This window comes from Malania oleifera, chromosome 11 (assembly GCF_029873635.1).
Source record: "Malania oleifera isolate guangnan ecotype guangnan chromosome 11, ASM2987363v1, whole genome shotgun sequence".
Lineage (NCBI taxonomy): Eukaryota > Viridiplantae > Streptophyta > Magnoliopsida > Santalales > Ximeniaceae > Malania > Malania oleifera.
In genome coordinates, this window is record NC_080427.1 from 21,559,699 (window position 1) to 21,582,033 (window position 22,335).

The 22,335-nt window shown below is 34.2% G+C and overlaps 1 long non-coding RNA gene across 1 annotated transcript in view; it reads right to left on the reverse strand.

Annotated features, from left to right (window-relative positions):
• The window catches only part of LOC131168384 (uncharacterized), a 28,963-nt gene extending 6,842 nt beyond the window's left edge, over positions 1-22,121 (reverse strand). Inside the window, exon 1 of the long non-coding RNA XR_009140285.1 lies at positions 21,756-22,121. This is a non-coding gene — a long non-coding RNA (uncharacterized LOC131168384). The remainder of the gene's footprint in view (positions 1-21,755) is intronic.
• Positions 22,122-22,335: the final 214 nt, after the last annotated feature.

A 22,335-nucleotide genomic window follows, 5' to 3' on the forward strand; every position in this document is an offset into this window, starting at 1 on the left:
ATACTGTTTGTACTGCATTGATTAGTACTGAATGCAGAAAGAAGGATCAGAGGGTCCATAAGGAAACAGTAAAAGCACTAACAATAAGGGGACGTTCTCAGAGTCATATGCTTGGAAGGAAGAGTAAATCTCATGGGAGGAGTAAATTTCGTGGGAGACCTGCTAAAGATGAATGCGCATTTTGTCGTGAGAGAGGGCATTGAAAGAAAGATTGCCCTAAATTACAGCAGAAGAATAAGGGCAAAGCACATTCTAATGCCATTATAGCCAATAAAGATGGAAGTGAGTCAGATTTTTCTCTTGTCGGAACATCTTCGTCACATTATATTGGTGAGTGGATTTTGGATTTTGGTTGTTCCTATCACATGTGTCCCAATAGGAAATGGTTTTCTAATTTTGAAGAATTAGATGGTGGAGGTTGAGACAATTTTGGGAAACCCAGTGAGAAATGAGACTACACAAGTTAACTCTCCAGTTACGGTGGGGAATAGTGTACAAGAAGAGGAGATTTCAATTCGAGAATCTTCACAGCAACAAGAATCAATTATTTCTCAAAGGCCAAGATGAGAAATTCGAAAACCTGCTCGGTATACTGATATGGTGGCCTATGCACTTCCAGTTGTGGATGATAATGTTCCTTACACATTCAAAGAAGCAATGAGGAACTCTGAATCAGACAAGTGGAAAAAAGCAATGGATGAAGAAATGCAGTCTCTTCATCAGAATCAGACTTGGGAGCTAGCCTAGCTGCCTAAGGGTAAGAAAGCAATTGGTTGTAAATGAGTTTATGTAAAGAAAGAAAGACTTTCAGATGCAAATAATGTTCGCTTCAAAGCTAGATTGGTAGCTAAGGGCTACGCACAGAAGGAAGACATTGATTATAATGAGGTATTTTCTCCAGTTGTTAAACATTCTTCCATTCGAATTTTGTTGGCTTTGGTAGCACAATTTGATTTTGAACTAGTTCAACTCGATGTAAAAACTGCATTTTTACATGGTGATTTGGAAGAGGAAATCTATATGACTCAGCCAGATGGATTTCAGGTTGCGGGAAAAAAAAATTGGGTATGTAAACTGGGTAAATCGTTGTATGATTTAAAACAGTCTCCAAGACAGTGGTACAAACGATTTCATCAGTTTATGATGGGTCAGAAGTACATAAGAAATAAACATGATCATTGTGTTTATTTTTGCAGACTACAAAACGGATCTTTTATATATTTACTCTTGTATGCTGATAATATGTTGATAGCTTCAAAGAATAGGGAAGAAATCAACAAGTTGAAAAGTCAGTTAAATCAAGAGTTTGAGATGAAAGATTTTGGTGAAGCAAAGAAGATACTTGACATGGAGATTCGCAGAGACAGAATGAGAGGAAGAGTTAGTTTGTCTCAAAAACAGTATTTGAAGAAGGTAGTACAGAGTTTTGGCATGTTGGAGCAGTCAAAACCAGTAAGCACTCCTCTTGCTCCTCATTTCAAACTTAGTGCTACTTTATCTCCTAAATCAGATGAGGAACGTAAGTATATGTCACAGGTTCCTTATGCAAGTTCTGTTGATAGTCTAATGTATGCAATGGTTTGTACTAGACCTGATATTTCACAAGTTGTTAGTATGGTGAGCAGGTATATGCATGATCCGAGTAAAGGACATTGGCAAGCTGTGAAATGGATTTTGAGATATATTATGAATACGATTGATATTGGTATAGTATTTGAGAAAAATAATACTATTGAACAACGTGTTGTTGGATATGTGGATTCGGATTTTGCAGGTGATTTGGATAAACGTCGATCAACGACTGGATATATTTTTACATTTGCTAATGGTCCAGTGAGTTGGAGGTCTACCTTACAGTCTACTATTGCCTTGTCTACAACAGAAGCAGAGTACATGGCAGCTTCAGAGGCTGTTAAGGAAGCTATTTGGTTGCAGGGTTTACTTAAAAATTTGGGAGTTGTACAGAAGCACATTGTTGTGTTCTGTGATAGTCAAAGTGCTATTCATTTGACAAGGAACCAAGTCTACCATGCACGAACGAAGCATATCGACGTTCGGTTTCATTTTATGCGGGATATTATTGATGGAGGCAAGATACTTCTTCAGAAGATTGCTACAACTGAAAATCCCATAGATATGTTGACCAAGATTGTGACAACAATCAAGTTCAAACATTGTTGGACTTGATCAATATCCTACAAATATGAATATTTTTGGAAGGCGCCGATGATGTGGAACTCCAGAAAATGTTGGTGACTGAAAATTTTGTTGAATTTATCGTCAAGGTGGAGATTTGTTGCTTTTTTGTCCCACATTGGTAGAATACTTCCACCATAGTATTAAAGGTGGTTTTGAATTTTTTATATTATTTGTCCCACATTGGAGAGAAGTGTTTTTTAGACTTGAAGTTGAAGCTATATAAAGAGCTCAACTCTTCATTTGTAAAACACACCTCAAAGTTGTACTTTGTCAAGAAGTAGTGGATTGATCATCGGCGCCCGAGGACGTAGGTAATTCTATACCGAACCTCGTAAATTTCTTGTCTTGTTCTTTTTATTGCTTTATTATTAGTTTCTGCATTACTTTAATTTCTTTTATATTCAATAGCAATAGTTATAGTATTGGTGTTTGGCACAAGTGGGGTGCCCGACACAACACCCAATGAAATCAAATTCTTCTTTAAGCTTGGAACATACCTAACATCAGTCAAGGTCTAAATAGTTCCATCTTGACATTTTAACTGTATTGATCCTATTCTAGTTGTTTTACAAGTATTATCATTTCCCATAAAAACAACCCCACCATCTAATTCTTCAAAATTAGAAAATCATTCCCTATTGGGACACATGTGATAGGAACAACCAGAATCCAAAATCCACTCACCAAAATAATGTGACGAAGATGTTCCAACAAGAGAAAAATCTGACTCACTTCCATCATCATTGGCTATATTGGTATTAGAATGTGCTTTTCCTTTATTCTTCTACTGTAATTAAGGGCAATCTTTCTTCCAATGCCCTCTCTCACGACAAAAGGCGCATTCATCTTTAGCAGGTCTCCCACGAGATTTACTCCTCCCATGAGATTTACTCTTCCTTCCAGGCATACGACTCTGAGAACGTCCCCTTATTGTTAGTGTTTTTGCTGTTTCCTTATGGACCCTCTGATCCTTCTTTCTGCATTCAGTACTAATCAATGCAATACAAACAGCATCATAAGTAACTTTATCTTTCTCATACAATAAAGTGGTGGTCAAATGTTCATACCCATCAGGGAGAGAATTCAGTAACAATATGGTTTTATCCTCATCTTTCACCTTTTCATCCAAATTTAACAAATCAGCCAAAATTTTATTGAAAGCATTTATGTGGTCATTAATCAAAACACCTGGTTGATACTGGAAGCGAAATAATTTCTTTTTCAAATAGAGCCGATTTTCCATACTCTTGGTCACAAATGTATCTTCCAATGTCTTCCACAATTTCTTTGCAGATGTCTCCCTCATAACACAATATTTCTGATTTTTGGCGAGACACAGACGAATCGTACCACATGCCTGACGATTGATCTTTTCCCAATCTCTGTCACCCATATCTACCGGTTTATCATCCAAAGCAATATCTAGTTCTTGTTGATACAAGATGTTCATCACCTCACATTGCCACATACCAAAATTATTGGTACCATCAAATTTCTCCACCCCAAACTGAGCATTAGCTATCGTCTTCGATGATGATGTCGAAGCTGAAGGGGTTGGAGTTCGTGTGGACAGAGTTTCTTCTACTGCTGCACTAGTTTCTGCCATCTTCTATATATTCAATAGCAACCAACAAAGCAAAAGGCCTGGGATGAATAGTATGTACCAACTGTGTCTACTCTGTTTTATCTTATGAAATTCAACTTTGATTAGGCCGACCTCAAGGGAGCGACTGAGCCGCAATGGTCTCTGGGCACTCGCTTAGACAAGGTCTTTCTTAGGCATCAAACGTGGAATCAAGGATCCTAATAGAGGAACACCTTCGTATCAACACTATTCAACCTAACTCTGATACCAATTGTTGTGCCGGGCAGCCCACTTGTGCCAAACACCAATACTACAACCATTGCTATTGAATATAAAAGAAAATTAAAGCAATGCAGAAACTAATAATAAAGTAATAAAAAGAACAAGACAAGAAATTTACGAGGTTCGGTATAAAATTACCTACGTCCTCGGGCGCCGATGATCAATCCACTACTTCTTGACAAAGTACAACTTTGAGGTGTATTTTACAAATGAAGAGTTGAACTCTTTATATAGCTTCAACCTCAAGTCTAAAAAACACTTCTCTCTAATATGGGACAAATAATATAAAAAATTCAAAACAACCTTTTATACTAATGTGGAAGTATTCTACCAATGTGGGACAAAAAACAACAGAAATGAGTGCATGCAACTTGCAAGCCTATGGAGATACATCTTGAGACAAAAATATTTGCAAGCAGATGAAAGTTCTTGTTTGATTTCATTTAATTTGAGATCCTCGTTGGATTGATTTGAGATATGGATTTATTTTTTATTTTGGGGACTTGTACTTGCAATATCTTATTGGATTTTCATTAAGGATTGATTTGATAACATATGGGATTTTTTTTTGTTCAACTATCGCTTATTAAAGATTATTATATATGAAGATGTAGAGAATTGTTATTGTCATGTAATGTGATGCAATGATAGCTTTGCAATGGTTGTTTTTCTAGATTATACAAACGTGTTATGTCTTGCATTCGAGGGAGAGAAATGTAATGGTTGAAAGCTAAGATTTAGGATGTAGATAGAACCAAATGCACTAACAATTTAGGAAATTTCTAAATGACTTTTTGAATGAATTGCTTGGCTTACAATTCTAACAAGAAAATTAAGTTTGATATTCATCTTATTCCTGGAACCAGACCAATATCAAAATCTCCTAATAGGATAGCTCAACTCAGTTATGCTAGCTTGAAGTGTGACTTTAGGACTTGCTAGATAGAAGGCTTACCCAAATGTGTCACCATAGGGAGTTCCAGTTTTGTATGTAAAGAAAAAGGATGGTAGTTTGCAACTACGTATTGATTACAGAGAGTTAAACAAGGCGACTATGAAGAACAAGTATCCTACTAGAATAGATGACTTGTTTTGATCAGTTACAAGGTACACAACTTTTCTCCAAGATTGATTTTGGTTCGGTTACCATCAACTAAAGATTAAGGATGAAGATATAAGACCGCATTCCATGTTAGGTATGGCCATGTTGAAATTTTGGTTATTCCTTTTGATCTAATGAATGCCTATGAAATATTTATCGATTTGATGGATAGGGTCGTCAAGAAACATCTTGATTAATTCACCATTGCTTTCATTGATGAAATTTTGAACTACTCTAAAAGCAAGGAGGAGCTTGAAGAGAATTTTTAGGCTTGTGCTGCAAATTTTAAGGAGTAAGGATTTGTTTGCCAAGCTAAATAAATGCGAGTTTTGGTTGGATAGAATCACACTTCTCGAGCATGTAATATCTAAGGATAGAATTTATGTAGACCCAAAATAGATTGAAGCAATGATAAACTGGTTTTATCTGACCAATCATTCTAAAGTCAAAAGTTTTAGGAAAATTATCGAAGGATTCTCTTAAATTTCTATTCCTTTGATATATTTGACTAAGAAATGAATGAAATTATTGAGCTGATCAACGTGAGAAAAGTTTCGTCAGTATCTACACTTGTTTTGAGCCTACCTTTTGGGGATGCAAGATTTACCATTTACAATGATGTTTCAAAAAATGGATAAGGTTGTGTTGTTAATGCAAAAATGATAAGGTTGTCACTAATGCGTCCGAGCAATTGGATCCTTATGATCGAAATTACACTACACATGACTTAAGAGTTAGCTACAATTGAATTTTCTTGAAGATTTCCTGACATTATTTGCATTGTGTAACATGTATATTGATCTCAAGAGTTTTAAGTATTTAATCACGTAGAAAGAATTAAATATGAAGTAGGCGACATGACTGGAGTTGATCAAGGACCATGATTTGAGCATTAACTACAACCTACGAAAGACCAATATTCTTGTTGATGCACTCAATAAGGAGACAATAGGGGGTATAAGCAACTTTACTTACTAGTGAGCATTATTTATTGCATGAATTAGCAAAGATGGAAGTTGAAGTATGCATTTTTGGTTTTGGAAGTATGTTAGATAGTTTACCAATTCAATCATCATCGGTGGAGAAGATAATGATGAAGCAATATGAACATGGTGCTACACAAGATTAGAGATGACGAGAAGGAAGGGCTATTATTTAAAATTTTTTATCCATAATGATGTTACTATGCAATTTATGAGTAGATTATATGTAACAAGTGATGTTAACTTGAAAAAAGAGACTTTGAAGGAAGTTCATGGATCTCTTTTCACTATACACTGTAGTGCTACAAAGATGTATAGGGATTTGAGGGAAAACGCTTAGTTAAAGAATATGAAACAAGAAATAGATAAGCTAATGTCATGTTATTTGGTTTGCCAACAATTCAAGTATGAGCATCATGGACTAGCAGGACTCTTGCAATCATTCTACCAGAGCAGAAACGAAAGCATATTTCTATGGATTTTATGACAAGATTGCCAAGGTCATCAATAGAGAATGACACTGTGCGTAATTGTATAAAAACTCACAAAATCAGCTTAGTTTTTTCTTATTAAGGTTATCACTCTACTTGATAAGTTGGTGTAGTTGTATGTGAACAACATTATTCATTTGCATAGTATTTAGTGAGCAGTGATTATGACAAGGATTTTTGGTTTCTCTCTCAATTTTGGAAGTGCTTACAATATACAATGGGGGTGAATTGGAAGTTCAGCATGGCTTTTCATCCTCAAATGGGTAGGCAAATGAAGAGGAAAAAACAATATTTGGAAGGTATCCTAAGAGCTTGTGTAATTGATATTAGTTGTGGATGGATAGTAATATGCCTTTAATGGAATATGTACATAATAATAATCATCCAACAAGTATTTGCACGGAACCTTATTAAGCCCTATACGAGTCTTCTTTATATTGGGATGATATTGGTGAGCAAAAATTATTAATGGAAAAAATTATAAAAATTATATGGAGAAGATAAAGTAGACGCTTAAAGCAACCCAAAATAGAGAGAAGAGTTGAGCAAATAGGAAGAGAAGAGCATTGTATTTTAATGTAGGTGACTTTTTGTTCACCAAAATTATTGACTTCGTGTTTAATAAGCGAGGGAAAAAGAGTCCGCCTTATGTTAGGGCATTTGAAGTCGTCGATAATGTCGGTGAATTTGCATATAGGATAATATTGCATTCAAAGCTCTCTAATGTGGATAATGAGCTTCATGCATCCATGTTGAGGAGATATGTTCTGGACCCAAATCATGTAGCATTATGAGTAGTTGCAAGTTCAAGAAGAAGATTTGACACAAAGAGACTATCCTATTTGAATAAATAGGACGGGGCAAGTTTTGAAGCAGCGTACTATTCTCTTAGTGAAGGTTCAACGAAAAAATGATTCACCAAAAAAAAAAGCAAATTAGGAGAAACAAGACATAAAAGGAAAGTATCCACACCTATTTGAAAAGCAAAGGTATATATAATTTCAAGGATAAAACTTCTTATGAGACAAGAATGTAATAGCCCCAACCAAAGATTTAGTTGAACTAGAATGTTAGTTAGCTTTACCATTGTACTAATTTTATTATGAACTAATTGTATAGGGTGTAGGAGCCCAAAACCCTTACGTTAGGGCAATAAATAAGCCAAATCATTTGCAAGTTATTTGGTACTAGGCTCAATAATGGCTTGTTCGAGCTTGTCTGTTAAAATAAATGAGTCAAACTTGAGTTTAGATTTTGAACTCAAAAATTAAATAAGTCAAGTTTGAGATAGATGATACTTGACTCGCCAAACTCACAAGCTAGTTCATTTAACCAGCTTGTAGGTTGGCTTTTTAAAAACTCAAGCAAATCATGTTTAAGAAGCCTACAAGTTCAAAAATGTAAAGTTCATCAACTTTTTTAGTATAAGATCAAAAATTGACATGCTTATTTGTTCATGAAGAGACTCATTAATTTATAAATTTGGTTTAGAGTTCATTTTAAATTGACATTACTTTACATATATATTTTTTAAGAAAATATTTTCAACCTAGTCATCACTAATCATATATTTTAATTTATCTTCTGAAATTTTTTTATAACACAAAATATAATAAAAAACAAGTCAAAATATTAAACTTATGTGAATGAATTAATCATTTATTTGTTTACATTAATGAGTAGTTTTAGGTTTAATTGTAAAGCCCTTTAGTATAAAATAAAATTTTAACAAAATTAGACTTGACCCTTTTAGACTCATTTTAAACTCAATTAACGAGTTGGACATGAACAATATAAAGCATGGCTCATTGAATTAATGAGCCCAATTTGTAACTCAGATAAAGTTTGACTCAATTGTAGCCCTGCTTTAATGAACAAAAACCCCAAAAAGCAATACGTTAGTTCTTCTGCAAAACCCAAAAAAGAGTTGTTTCTCACTCCTGGGATAATAGACCAACGTGGAGCAAGCTAAAATCATATTTCTATAATTTTTTCCTGCAGTGCTTTTAGATAATACAATTTTATTTTTTATTTTGAAGACCTGTATTTACCATTAATAAAGTTTAATATCTTATTCGATTTTTTTTTTTAAGAATTGATTTCTAACATTTTTGTATCATTATTGACCCATCATTTATCAGAGATTGTTATTTGGAATAATTATTTTGATAAGACTAATGCAATGATGGCTTCAAACTATTTAGAGATTATTTTCTAGATAATGTTTGACCATGTTATGTCTCAAATTCGAGGATGTGACAATTAGAGGCTAAAATTTTTAAGCTACATAACAAGAGGTAGTCAATATATCTTCCCGTCCTTTTTAAGATCTAAACTTAGAATCTCAAATATAAAATTCTCAAACTTTAACCACTAAGATGTTCCTTCAATACAAAGAAAGTTGAATCTTGAATATTCCATAATTTTTTTAACTATATTATTATTATTATTATTATTATTATGATTTTTAATAAAAATATTTTTTTTAATTTGAGCGAGTAATAACAATTCTGCCTATTTCTCTTCTTTCACTGAAAACAACCCCCTTTGGGTGATCGTTTGACTTGGGGTTTGTTTCTTTTCCTATTTCTAGTGCCCATTAAGTCGAAGCTTGAAGTTAAATCTTAAGTCATGGTGATACTTTAAAAAAAAAAATTTAAAATTTAAACAACTGAGATATCCTCTAGAATACACGGTAAGCGAGCCCCCAAAAAACCCATAATTTGTTTTTTAACTAATGTTATCATTCTTTTTTGGTTATTTTTATATAGGATAATTTATTTTTAATACAAGATAATTTTTATTTTTGAGCAAGCAATTACAATTCTATACATTTCTCTTTCTCAAACTGACAAAATCTCTCTTACACGAGGCAAAATTTGAATTAGTGTATTTGTTAGGATCGGAGGAGCCCATGGATGGGTTTGATACACATGCGTAAACACCAACTTGACCCAAAAGTTTAAGTCTATTGAGTCTTAGGCCCAACCCATGTATATAAGCACCCATCATCTACTCTAATTTTCCAATGTGGGACAAGCTCACAAGTAGAATTCTCAACAATCTCTCTCTCACTTGTGAGTTCCAATTGCTCCCCCTTGAACGAAAATCGTCTCTCTTCTGGGAGTAAATCCAATTCTCCAACAGTTGCTCAAGTAGGCCTTCCCACTGGCATCTTACATGCGTAAGATTGCATTCCACGTGCTTTCGAACCTATTCTACCTCTCACGTCTTGACCCTATTCAGATCCATCCTCAGTCTAGATGATCCTTATTGGCCTCAGCCACATAATTGGTCCTCCAACTGTTAGCACATCAGGAGAATTAACTTCCCGTCTCGACTTTTACGACGTCGCTCACCCATAGTTACGAACTATCGGCTCTGATAACACTTGTTAGAAACCTGTGAGCATCCAAAAAGATGTGACATCAGAAATTTAACGTGGTACGATCTTGTTAGGAACCTGTGAGCATTCAAAAAGATGTGACACCAGAAATTTAACGTGGTTTGGTCAATATTGACCTACGTCCACAGAACACACCAAATATTCACTATTTCGCCGAAAAATTACAATTCTCACTCTCTCTCTCTCTTCCTCCTCTTTCTCCTCTCTGCTCTCTGAGCTTCTCACTTGTACATATCTTGTACTCCTCAGCCCTCTATTTATAGGGCTCATATTTTAATCAAAATTTAATCACAATTAAACATAATCAATCATAAATGGGAAGTTACAATGGAGAGATAAAAGGGAGATAAATACACCGCGTTTCCAACTCATCACACGTTTCCAACTCAGCTCCAGCTCTCCTGGTCATTACAAGAACTAGTGCATAAGTCAGAAGAAAGAATACGAGACGAGGGCAAAGACAGAAGCAAAATATTGCTTCCGAAAATAATGAGATGTTAATCTGCTCTTTGGAGAGCAAGCAAGAGTCTTGGGTCTTAGACTCCGGAACCTCATTTCATGTCACTTGCAGTAGAGATTGCCTGAAGGAGTTTACATCAGGTAATTTCGGTAAAGTTTATCTGGGCAATGATCAACCGTGCGACATTGCCGGTAAGGGGACAGTAATGATCAAAATAAATGGGTCAGTATGGAAACTGAGAGAAGTTAGCTATATTCTAGACTTGAGGAAGAATTTGATCTTAGTCGGTCAATTGGCAGATGAAGGTTATAACACATCTTTCATTGGTGATGAATGGAAGATTTCGAAGGATGCATTGATAATTGCTCGAGGTAAGAAAAGTTGCACTCTTTATGTAACTCTTGATGCATGCATGTCTATTATAGTTGCTACAGGAAATGATGATAGCAACTTATGGCATCAACGACTCGAACACCTAAGTGAGAAGGGACTCAAAGTAATGCACTCAAAGGGTAAGTTGAGTGATTTACAGTCGGTGCAGATTGACACATGTGAGGATTGCATATTTGGGAAACAGAAGTGAGTCAATTTCCAGACAAATATCAATACCCCGAAGAAAGAGACACTTGAGCTAGTCCATTCAAATGTATGGGGACCAACAATCATTTCGTCTATAGGAGGAAAGCATTACTTCGTCACGTTTATCGATGATCTTTCACGGAAGGTATAGGTTTACTTCCTGAAGTATAAATTTGATATTTTTTTTATGCTTTTAAAATTTGGAAAGTGATGGTAGAAAACGAAACCGGTTTGAAAATCAAAAAGCTGCGAACCGATAACGGTGAAGAATATGTTGACACCGAGTTCAAGAAATTCTGCTATGAGCATGGTATCAGAATGAAAAGAACTATGTCAGGTACGCCTCAACACAATGGCGTAACTAAGCGGATGAACAGAACGTTGACAAAGAAAGCCAGAAGCATGCGTATGCAGTCAGGCTTGCCAAAGATGTTTTGGGCAGAAGTAGTCAACACAGCAGCTTATTTGATTAATAGAAGTCCTTCAGTACCATTGGAATATAGTTTACCTGAAGAAGTTTGGAGTAACAAAGAGGTAAGACTTTCACATTTGAAAGTTTTTGGTTGTGTCGTATATGTACATGATCATGTCAGGAATAAGCTGGATCCAAAATCCCGAAAATGCACTTTTATCGTTTATGGTGGAGATGAATTTGGATATCGCATTTGAGATGACGAAAACAAAAAAGGTAATCAAAAGCAGAGATGTGATTTTTTATGAAAAGATTTTGTACAAGGATAGAAACACAACAGAGTCGACAGAGTTTGAAACAACTTTTGTAGATGTGGATGATGTTTTAGAACGTGTAAGGACACATCAGCAGAACACAGAGAATCCTCAGCAGACTACCGAGAAGGCTTTTCACAATAAATGGGTTTATAGAATCAAAGAGGAGCATGACGGCTCCAGGAGGTACAAGACTCGATTGGTAGTTAAAGGCTTCGAGCAGAAGCAAGGAATTGATTACACCGATATTTTTGCACCAGTTGTGAAGCTAACAACCACCAGATCTGTTCTGAGTATTGTTGCCTCAGAAAGTTTACATCTTGAACAATTGGACATGAAGATGGCATTTTTTCACGATGATCTTGATGAGGAAATCTATACGCAACAGCCAGAAGGTTTCTTAGAAAAAGGTAAAGAGAATCTTGTATGCAAATTGAAAAAGAGTTTGTATGGTCTCAAATAAGCTCCTAGACAGTGGTACAAGAAATTCGACATCTATATGCAGAAGAACAATTTTCAGAAATGCAATGCCGACCACTACTACTACTTCAAAAGGTATCGTGTTAGCTATATTATTTTATTGTTATACATTGATGATATGCTAGTCGCAGGATCAGATATACAAGAGATCAAAAAATTGAAGCAACAACTGTCAGAGGAATTTGATATGAAAGACTTGGATCCTGCAAAACAGATTCTTGGGATGCAGATCTCTAGAGATAAGCAACAAGGCACGTTGCAGTTATCTCAGTCAGAGTACATCAGTCGAGTTTTACAGAGGTTCAACATGAGCAGCGCCAAGGCTGTAAATACACCATTGGCAAGTTATTTCCATCTCTCAAAGGACCAGTCTCTCCAAACAGATGAAGAGAAAGACTTTATGGCTAAGGTACCATATGCCTCAGCTATTGGAAGTTTAATGTATGCTATGGTTGGTACCAGATCGGATATTGGCCAAGCAGTGGGAGCTTTTAGCAGGTGTATGTCAAATCTAGGAAAGACACACTAGGAAGCAGTGAAGTGGATTTTGAGATATCTTCGTGGTACTATTGATAAGTGCCTATGTTTTGGAAAAAGTGATCTGAAAATCCGAGGATTTGTAGATGCTGATTTTGCAGGTGAGATTGATCATCGCAGAAGCACCACGGGGTACATATTCACTGTTGGCTCAACAGCTGTTAGTTGGATGTCACAGATACAGAAGATTGTTGTTTTATCCACTACAGAAGCTAAATATGTAGCAGTGACAGAAGTCAATAAAGAGATGATTTGGCTTCAGGGTTTGTTAATGGAGCTTGGATTAAAGTAGGAAATAAATGTTTTGTACAGTGACAGTCAGAGTGCGATACATCTAACAAAGAACTCAGCATTTCATTCCAGAACTAAGCATATTAGATTGCGTTACCACTTCGTCAGATCTCTGATAGAGGACGGTGTGTTGATATTTGAAAAAATCCAAGGTAGCAGAAATCCGGTAGATATGTTAACTATGGTGGTGACTACAGAGAAACTGAAGTTGTGTTCAACTTTAGTTAACTTCAATTGGTCTTTATGCCTGAAGACATATATTTTGAGCACATCATTTATTCATGATACTGGTTGAGGAGGCATCTCTATATCCAAGTGGGAGATTGCTGTAGTCGGGAGACAGCCAGGAGAGCGGGAGCTGAGCTGGAAACGCGTGATGAGTTGGAAACGCAGTGCATTTATCTCCATTTTATCTCTCCATTGTAACTTCCCATTTATGATTGATTATGTTTAATTGTGATTTAAATATCAGCCCTATAAATAGAGGACTAAGGAATACAAGATATGTAAAAGTGAGAAGCTCAAAGGGAAGAAAGGAGAAAGGAGGAAGAGAGGGAGAGAGAAAGTGAGAATTGTAATTTTTCGGCGAAATAGTGAATACTTGGTGTGTGCTTCGTGTACGTAGGTCGATATTGACCGAACCACATTAAATTTCTAGTGTCACATCTTTCTGGATGCTCACAGGTTCCTAACAAGATCAAACCACGTTAAATTTCTGGTGTCACATCTTTCTGGATGCTCACAGGTTCCTAACAGTATCCAAACAATGTTCACTTCTTTCATTATTTTAAGTACACATTAATTTGAAGTTCAAAGTTGATTCTTAAGATATGTTTTTTAGGAATAGAACAAATCATACTATTTAACAGCTTATCATTGAATGTGTTAACATCATAATGAAATGAAAATTTAAAAATAAAGATTTTATATATTTATAACATGTAATAGATAATAAAAATGACTATTCCTAAATTTCATCAAAAGAGTATTCATTCACATCCTATTCTACTTTGGATGGAATAACAAAAACTTTCGCAAGAGTGATTTTTTAAAAATTATTATATTCCTATACAATTTTTTGCATTCCCATCTTATTTCGCTAGGAATAAAAATTTCCCAAATTAAACATAAACCTTAGTTTTGAGTTGAGGTTTGGCCAAATTTTGGCCCCATTAAAATAGCCCCATTCAAACCTGCATTATATAGATCAACTGGAACTAGTCCATTGATTAACCATTTTCATTATCATGACAAAAAACCAAAATATGAATGGCATCTAAATTTGGTCTCAATTTTCTTTACATTAGTATCACTTGCACGTCATAATTTTCACTATAAAAGACATTGCTTCAAAATTTTAACATTCAATGTAATTTCTATAACTTGTCTATCACACACCTTCATCCAAATATTATCTTGTATATCATAATTTTAGTGCTTACCTTGCATCCCAACTAGTCTCAAATGATAGAGCATGCGTTGTAATATTTTTCATTCTATGAGAAAAGGAATAGTCATGTTCCAGTCCCATTTGCCATGGAGGAGTTGTCTAGGGAGAGCAATGATATCACTTTCAATAAATTGGCTTCCATCCAAGATGGTGCATTCCTCAACCTTAATTGCTACCTTAAAACTCACATTGTACGTTGAACTCCCTTAATTCCAAAGACCATTTGACTAGCTCATCATACATTTTTTGCTTTCTACATCACCTTCTTTTGGGCTTGAATAATTAGCACGACAATGGTATAAGCCTAAAAGTAGAGTCAACTTCCTTGCACAAACCAATGATAGTGTAAACCAGGTTTCCCACACTTTGCTACCATTGATTTGGTCCTCTTAATAAAGGGTTGACATAGCAGATTGATTGGTATTCCTTAACTAAATCGAGCTAATAGCAAAACTGAAAACAACTAGATATGATAAAAGACACTCGCATGGCTCCAGCTTGGTCAGTGTGACACCAAGAAACCTTCGGAGTTCCTCGAAGGAATTTTGACATTATTTCGTCCCTCAAACTTTCCTTTTTTCTTTTTTTTAAGTACAAGAAAGAGAAGCCTTTCCCTCGTCCCTTGTAGAATACAAATGTGGGGTTGGCCTAAAAGACCGACTTTCCTCCTTCCAACTATGCCCTTATTCAAAGATAAACAGGACTAACAGATCCATATGGAAATGGGTTGTCATTCCACTGCTTGAGATAAGAATCAACTTATATTCACAACTCTGTCCATTACTGTTAGGACCTCTTGAAAATTTGAGGTTGTTACATATCTAATAGGGTTGTTATCTTCCTCAAGTTCACTTCAATTCCTCTTATGGTAACCACGAAACTTTGTGTGTGTGTGTGTGTGTGCGTTTTTTTGGGGAGGGGGTGGGAAAGAAAAGGGAATGTCATTCCATTACTTGGGATATGAATCAAGTTATAGTTACAAATCTAAATATTGACTTTAGGACCTTGTGAAAATCTTGAGATGGTAACATTTATGTAGGGCCTATATCTTCCTTAAGTTCATTTCAATTCCACTCATGGCACTGAAAGGCTTAACTAAATTTGAGATATGTCCACTAGCCTAACAACTCTTCACAAGCATGATGTCAATCTATGTCTTTTTAAAGACCCAATTCATTGGTCTTTGATAAGTAATCCTAGCAGTATTCTTAAGTCTAAATCACATAATCCATCAATAGTAAGTTTCTTTTCTATGATCAGAACATTCTTCTCTTCATCCTTCAGGTGGATAAGGATTTGTCTATAATGTGAGGATGCATCCATGAAACTTAAAAACTTATGCCTAGAGGTAGCATCTACCACCAATTGATCAATCTTGAGAAAGGAAACTATGTTTCAAACATCTTTCTTAACATTTCTAAATATATGCAAACTTGTCTCCATTTGCTTTTTTAACTCGGAAAACATTAAGAGCCACTAGCTCAAGTAGCTTACCTCCTTTACGAAGGTAGCCCTTCAAAAGCTTTTGGACTTCCTCATTGATCACTTTCTTCTGTTCAAGGTCGAAGTTCTACTCCTTACAATTTTGAAATCTTGACGTAGGATCAACATTCAGTCAATGCATGATAATGCTCGAATCAATATTAGGCATTTCCTCTATGGTCCATGCAAATACATCAACATTCTTTTGAAATAAATACACCATCTCTTCTTTTAAGAAAGGGTAAAGTCTAGAAAAAAAAAATATAAAATTTGATTTGGTCTTGCTCATTCAGTTTGATTTTCTCAAATTCTTTTAGTCGAGAGCTTCTTTTCTCTAGTGTCCAGGCACCACCAATCATTTTAAGATTTTTCACATTTAGGGCTTTGCTTCAAACCTTTATCTTTTTTAGAATAAGAAAATATCATTTTCTAGCCATCAGTAGGAATTTGATCATCAACATATATGTTGAAGTAACCACCCTCAAGGAGTCTGGGTTGGACCAACTTAAAATGGCATTATTTTCCAAGGTAGTTTTTACTACTAAAAAGTTCACAATATGTTGGTCTTCCTTGCAACATTTACCAATAATACTAATAAAGAGATCATTCCATGAGGTTAAACAAATTCTCCACAAAACCAAATAGCATGATCTTCAATAGTTATATCAATTTGGATTAATATTAACTTTGATCTACGTGTTCTAGTCTAATATGTATGCTGAAGTCCCCTTTACTCCATAGTTTTCTATTATTAATGTTACAACTAGCATCATCATATAGGATTTTCCTCTAGAGATTTCAATTAGAGAGTAAAATTATTAGTCTTTATGAAATGTTTTGAAGGTGTTCTTTCATTTCTTAATAAACTCTTTGGTTTGCAGTTTTTGGCTACAACCCTCAGAGCACAAGTGGTGTCTCCTCCTATGGGCTTTCCAAATATCACAATAAATAGTCCCTATCTAATTCTTCTCATCATCCTCGGACTTTCATTCTTCTTGCCATTGACCGGGTTGCCCTCAAATATTCCCAACAAACCTTGTCCAATAACTGCCCTAGACAATTCTTCAAAATGACAAAAATCCTTGGTGTCATGCCTTGAGCATTAGTAAAATTGGGAATATGTATCTAGGTCATTATTTTAAATAACAGTTACAGTTTGTGTAATGGTGATAACATATGCAATGTAATGGTTGCAACCACTACAAACATTAAGTAAAAGGTAATGTAGACCACGACTATGAATTCATTTTTTGCAAAAACTCGTTAAAAATATTTAGATTCACATGCTTTGATACCATGATTTGATATACTAATGCTTTAAATGATTTTTAGTAAATTTTAATCAATTTAATTATAGCATATACATGTATTGGATGCTATTTTGGTTGCTTCAGTTGCTATTGGCAAGTATTTCCTACTTTTTATAACTTTATTGATTATAAAAAAGCTTAAACTAAGAAACAACAATAACAACAACAAAACCAAGCCTCAAGTCCCACTAGGTGGGGTCGGCTATATGAATCATTTTCCGCCAATTTATGCGATCATGGACCATTTATTTTGACAGATTCAGAGATATTAAATCCTTACTCACTATTTCCTCCCAAATTATTTTAGGTCTACCCCCTACCCCTTCTACTGTCCCCCACAGTAACTAACTCACTCTTCCTCACTGGTACACTAAGTGGCCTACGTTGCAAGTATTCATACCATCTGAGTTATCCGTTCCTTATCTTATCTTTTATAGGAGCTACACCTAACTTGCCACGAATTTGGTAAGAATTCATATCATAGTGATCTAACAAATTTTATGCTAACTTAAACTAAGAAACCATAAATATAAAATATATACAAAATAAAGAATGACATCTTGCACTTTTTTTAATCTTCAATAGAAATTTTGTTATTCAAAAAATAAAATTTAAAATGCTCATATGTTAACAAGAACAAATACACAGAGCAATAGAATGTATTTTTCTCTCCAAATTAGGTGTTAAAAAAGACAAAAATTGAAAGAACTTAGAATATGAGCAAATGTAATTTAATGGGAGAAAAATTTAGGCTTATTTGAATGATAGTGATTAAAAAAAAATGCATACTATATGTCAAGGAAATAAATTTAAAATTTTGTATTAAAAAAAATTACTAACTAAAATAAACCAACTTAAAATTGAGTTTCTAAGCATCAATATTGGGAAACAAAGGGAAAAAAAAAAAACAAAATAGGCTCAGAAACCTATTATAATCATTCATAGGCAATCCGACACACTAATAGCCCATAACGACATGCAACCCATAATGGTCCATAACAATTGTTACAATACCATAATGAACTGTAACATTTGTTATGATCATGAATTGAAGAACCTTTAAGCTATAGCCTTGTAACAGTCTCACAAGCCATCAATACCGTTACATAATAGCCATGTTATGTACCAAGACTATTACAACTGTCACACATTGCAACAGTATATTGGTCTCCTCTCTCAGTTCGGTCTTGCGCCTCATTTGTACTTCTTTGCCATGCACAAGAGCTTTGTTTAGAGAGAGAAAGAAGGTGCAGCTAGCGATAGGTGACCGTAGATAAGCATAGCCACAACTATGCCTTGGTCTAGGTTTGGAATCTCATATGCTTTGATGTTTAAGCTTCAAATTTCCTAGTATAGACTCCCTTTGTTTTTATTAAATTTCCACGACGTTTAACAAAGTTTTCCGCATCCTCAAACATACCGAGCTTAGCTAAAGGCCAAAATATCAAGTCTAGGGTTGATTTCTTCTCTGTAAGGATAAATGCCCCATACATTATAGCCTCGAGTGCCACATCGAGGACCATTAGAGCTTGAAATGTCTTCACAAGTGATCCACTAGATGTGTGTGCTGCTACCATAAAAGTTAACAAACAATATTCAAAACCAAAAATGAGTTATCCCTTAAATAAATGATATTTCATCTAGTTGGAGCTTGGATGCTTGTTTTGGCCTATTCCTCTAACTACTTTCTTTTAGTTCAAAGGTTCTTTTCTCCAATTCTTCATCAACCATGGTCTCCTTTCCATGCCAAATACTAGGCGGATGCGTCAAAGAAATCAAAACATTATCATGGTACTCTAAGCACTACTCTAAGAATATTATAAATAATGAGAAAGACTTGTAAGGGGCCACATATGCATGATTTCGAACTACCTAATTATAAAATGACATGTTAGCACTCGGACGCATACAAGAGAGAGGTATGGTTTAGTATGGGTCCCAATGGTTATAAAGGTGTATGATGTATACGATTTATATGATTTTCGAAAAAGAATCATTTATTCCTATACGATTTGGAATTACTCTAGATAGAGTATGGTGTATCCGAGAAATTTTAAAGGTGTTGGGCTCGATTGTGTCAATTGTTTCCTGAGACAAGAAAAAATTCATGGTAATTACCCTTGACTTCAGAAACTGGTTTGTTTTGTGCATTTTATCAAGAATTGGAGCATGCCATGTCTTTTTATTCAAATGCTTTCACATATGGCATCAAATTGTTAACGCAATTTTGAACTAAGATTAACTTTGTCCTGGGTCACATCTAACAAACATGAGTAAACAAGCTAATTAAATAGCTCAAGCTCCAAAAAAACATTTTGATGCTTTAAGTTAAAGAAGGACTATACGAGTGCCTAAAAGGATGCCCAGTAACGTGAGATTTTCTTACCTATTTTTAGGGTCCCCTATCTCTTAAATAGAAATAATTATTGATAACAATTGAAGAGTGAGCGAGCTTAGAGTATGATCAATGGTTTATCATCGACTTACTTTTTCATAGAGGTAGTTTTTAAATTTTAAGTATCATTTCATGTTGACTTCCTATGATTCAATGACAATAGCTTATATCAAAATTTAATTTCTATAGCAATAGTCCTGTTTGAATTAGGACTCTGGAGGAATGAAATCTAATTCCCACAATACTTCATTTCCCAACAACTTTAGAGACAGTACAAGGTAAGAGGCAAAGAGACAGGAACCATCTTGAATGTGGATCAATCAACATCTATTTTACTTTAGAGTTTGGTTCACACTATTATCTATAGTTTCAAGTTAATGCAGTGTGTGATCAGTTAAATATTTACTTGGTTTAGCAGTTTGAAAAGTTTTAGAGGTTGTAATTAGTATTTTAATAATTTAAACAATTGGTAATCCTTAACCATCAAGAAATGCAAAATTGTGATTTTTTTTTTTTTTAAAGTGTTTGATAATGATCTAAAATTTTGAGATTGGTGTTGCAAAAATCTAATAAGATCTCTAAAACTAGTTGTTGGACAAAAAAGTATAGATTCTATTTTTTCAACCACAAACACCGCAATATCAAGGAAAAAGAGAGCGAACAAGCCTTTTGCTTCAAATACTTCAAACACATTAATTTCTAATTAATAAGGGTTCGTTTGGATTGAGAATTTTTTTTTTTTTTTTTGAAGAGTAAAATCAAGCCTTCTACTTCAAATACTTCAAACACAGTAATTTCTAATTAATAAGGGCTCATTTGGATTAAGAATTTTGTTTGAAGAGTGAAAACATAAGTTGATTCCTATATTATTAATTAAAATCTATTAAAAACTTGTACTTACTAATTTGATGCAATTGTTTTTGTCATTCTAATTAAATCTAAAAAATATAGGTGAATCTAAATAAAATTGCTTACACATATAAAAAGATGAATTGATATTACAAGTTATATCAATATTATTTGTACTAAGCCTAACACTATAGAAAACTCTCAAAAGAGTTTTTATTTAAAATATATGAAGTAATCATAACTTCTAGTGTATAATTAGTATAAAATAATTTTAAAATAATATATTTTTTTTAATTGATAAAATCTAGACCTCAAATAAATAGACTGATCTCCAAAAATGAAAGGATGCTGCATTAATTTGAACTTTCCAAGCCATAGCCATTAATATGTACAAATTTCTAATTGTACAAATTAAAAAATATAAGGACAGACTAGTAAATTCATATTTTATTATATTTTTAAAATAAAAAAAAAAACAAATTGTAGTGATGCCTAAAATAAAATTTTTATATATCAATTTTAAATATTTTTAAATTTCATTCTCACTTTTTTTAAATAATAAAATAATAGAAAGTAGGTTATTTTATATTTTTATTAACTTTTTTAAAATCGTTTGGATGAATAATAAAGAGAAAGTAATTTGTTTTTTATTATTCTTTGTGTATTAAAAATAAAAACTTATTTTAATATGATTAGAAGTTTTAAAAATCATAAATTTTTATTTTTATTTGTTAATTTAATATTTTTTTCACTTTAATAATTAAATATTAAAAAAACTTATATTTTTTTTCTTTTTAAAATTTTTAATTACCAAACAGACCTTCGTACTTTTCAAGTTTACACCCAGAACGGAATTCCCACAATCAATCTTTCTTTTTTAACTTCAGTGTCCTACCCTGCCTCCCAAACCCGTCGGTTCTTAGTGAAATTCTAAAACCTTAAAATCATGCATCTCTATATGCAATAAATAAATCAAAAAAAAATATATGGAGCTGCTCCCTGCGATAATCAAAGTAATCAAAATCTATTCCACAACTAAGATCCTCTATTTATTAATTAATCTTAGAAAAAAAAATAATGGAAACAACATGTAAACTCTTTGAATTAAAAGCAGAGCTTAATTTTCTTTAAAAAAAAAAACTGCGCACCTTTTTTGTATCTCGGACTGCGATGCTCCGGTCGGTGCTCTTCACCAGAGAGAGAGAGAGAGAGAGAGAGGGAGAAACTGCGATGCTCCGTCGATGCTCTTTATACCGGAGAGGGAAGAGTACGCTTCATCGGTCCGGTCGGTGCGATGAGGCGATCGCTAACGAAACTGAAGGAGAGCTGTGGTGGAGTGCTTCTGGGGGAGTACGTTTCGTCCGTTTCAGCCGTTGATTCACTCACTGAATTTATATCCGACGGGAGGAGTGGCGAACGGACGAGGAAATGGGGCCCAGATGACATAGACCAGCACGTTTCCGGTGCATATGACCTGTTGACAGAAGAGATAGCTCTCAATTTATTCAAATGCTGAAACTATGGGACAGTGGAAAAGGACATTTTGACCCCAAAAAAAAAAAAAAAATTGTCGAAAATATTTTATTTTCTATTTTAGCTTTTTATATAATTATAAAAATGACACTTTCAAAATTATAAAAATATCTATATTTATGATTGTTTAAAAACAAATTCATAACTTTTCTTTATTGATTTATTCAAGTATCTTAATGAAGCACAATTATTTTT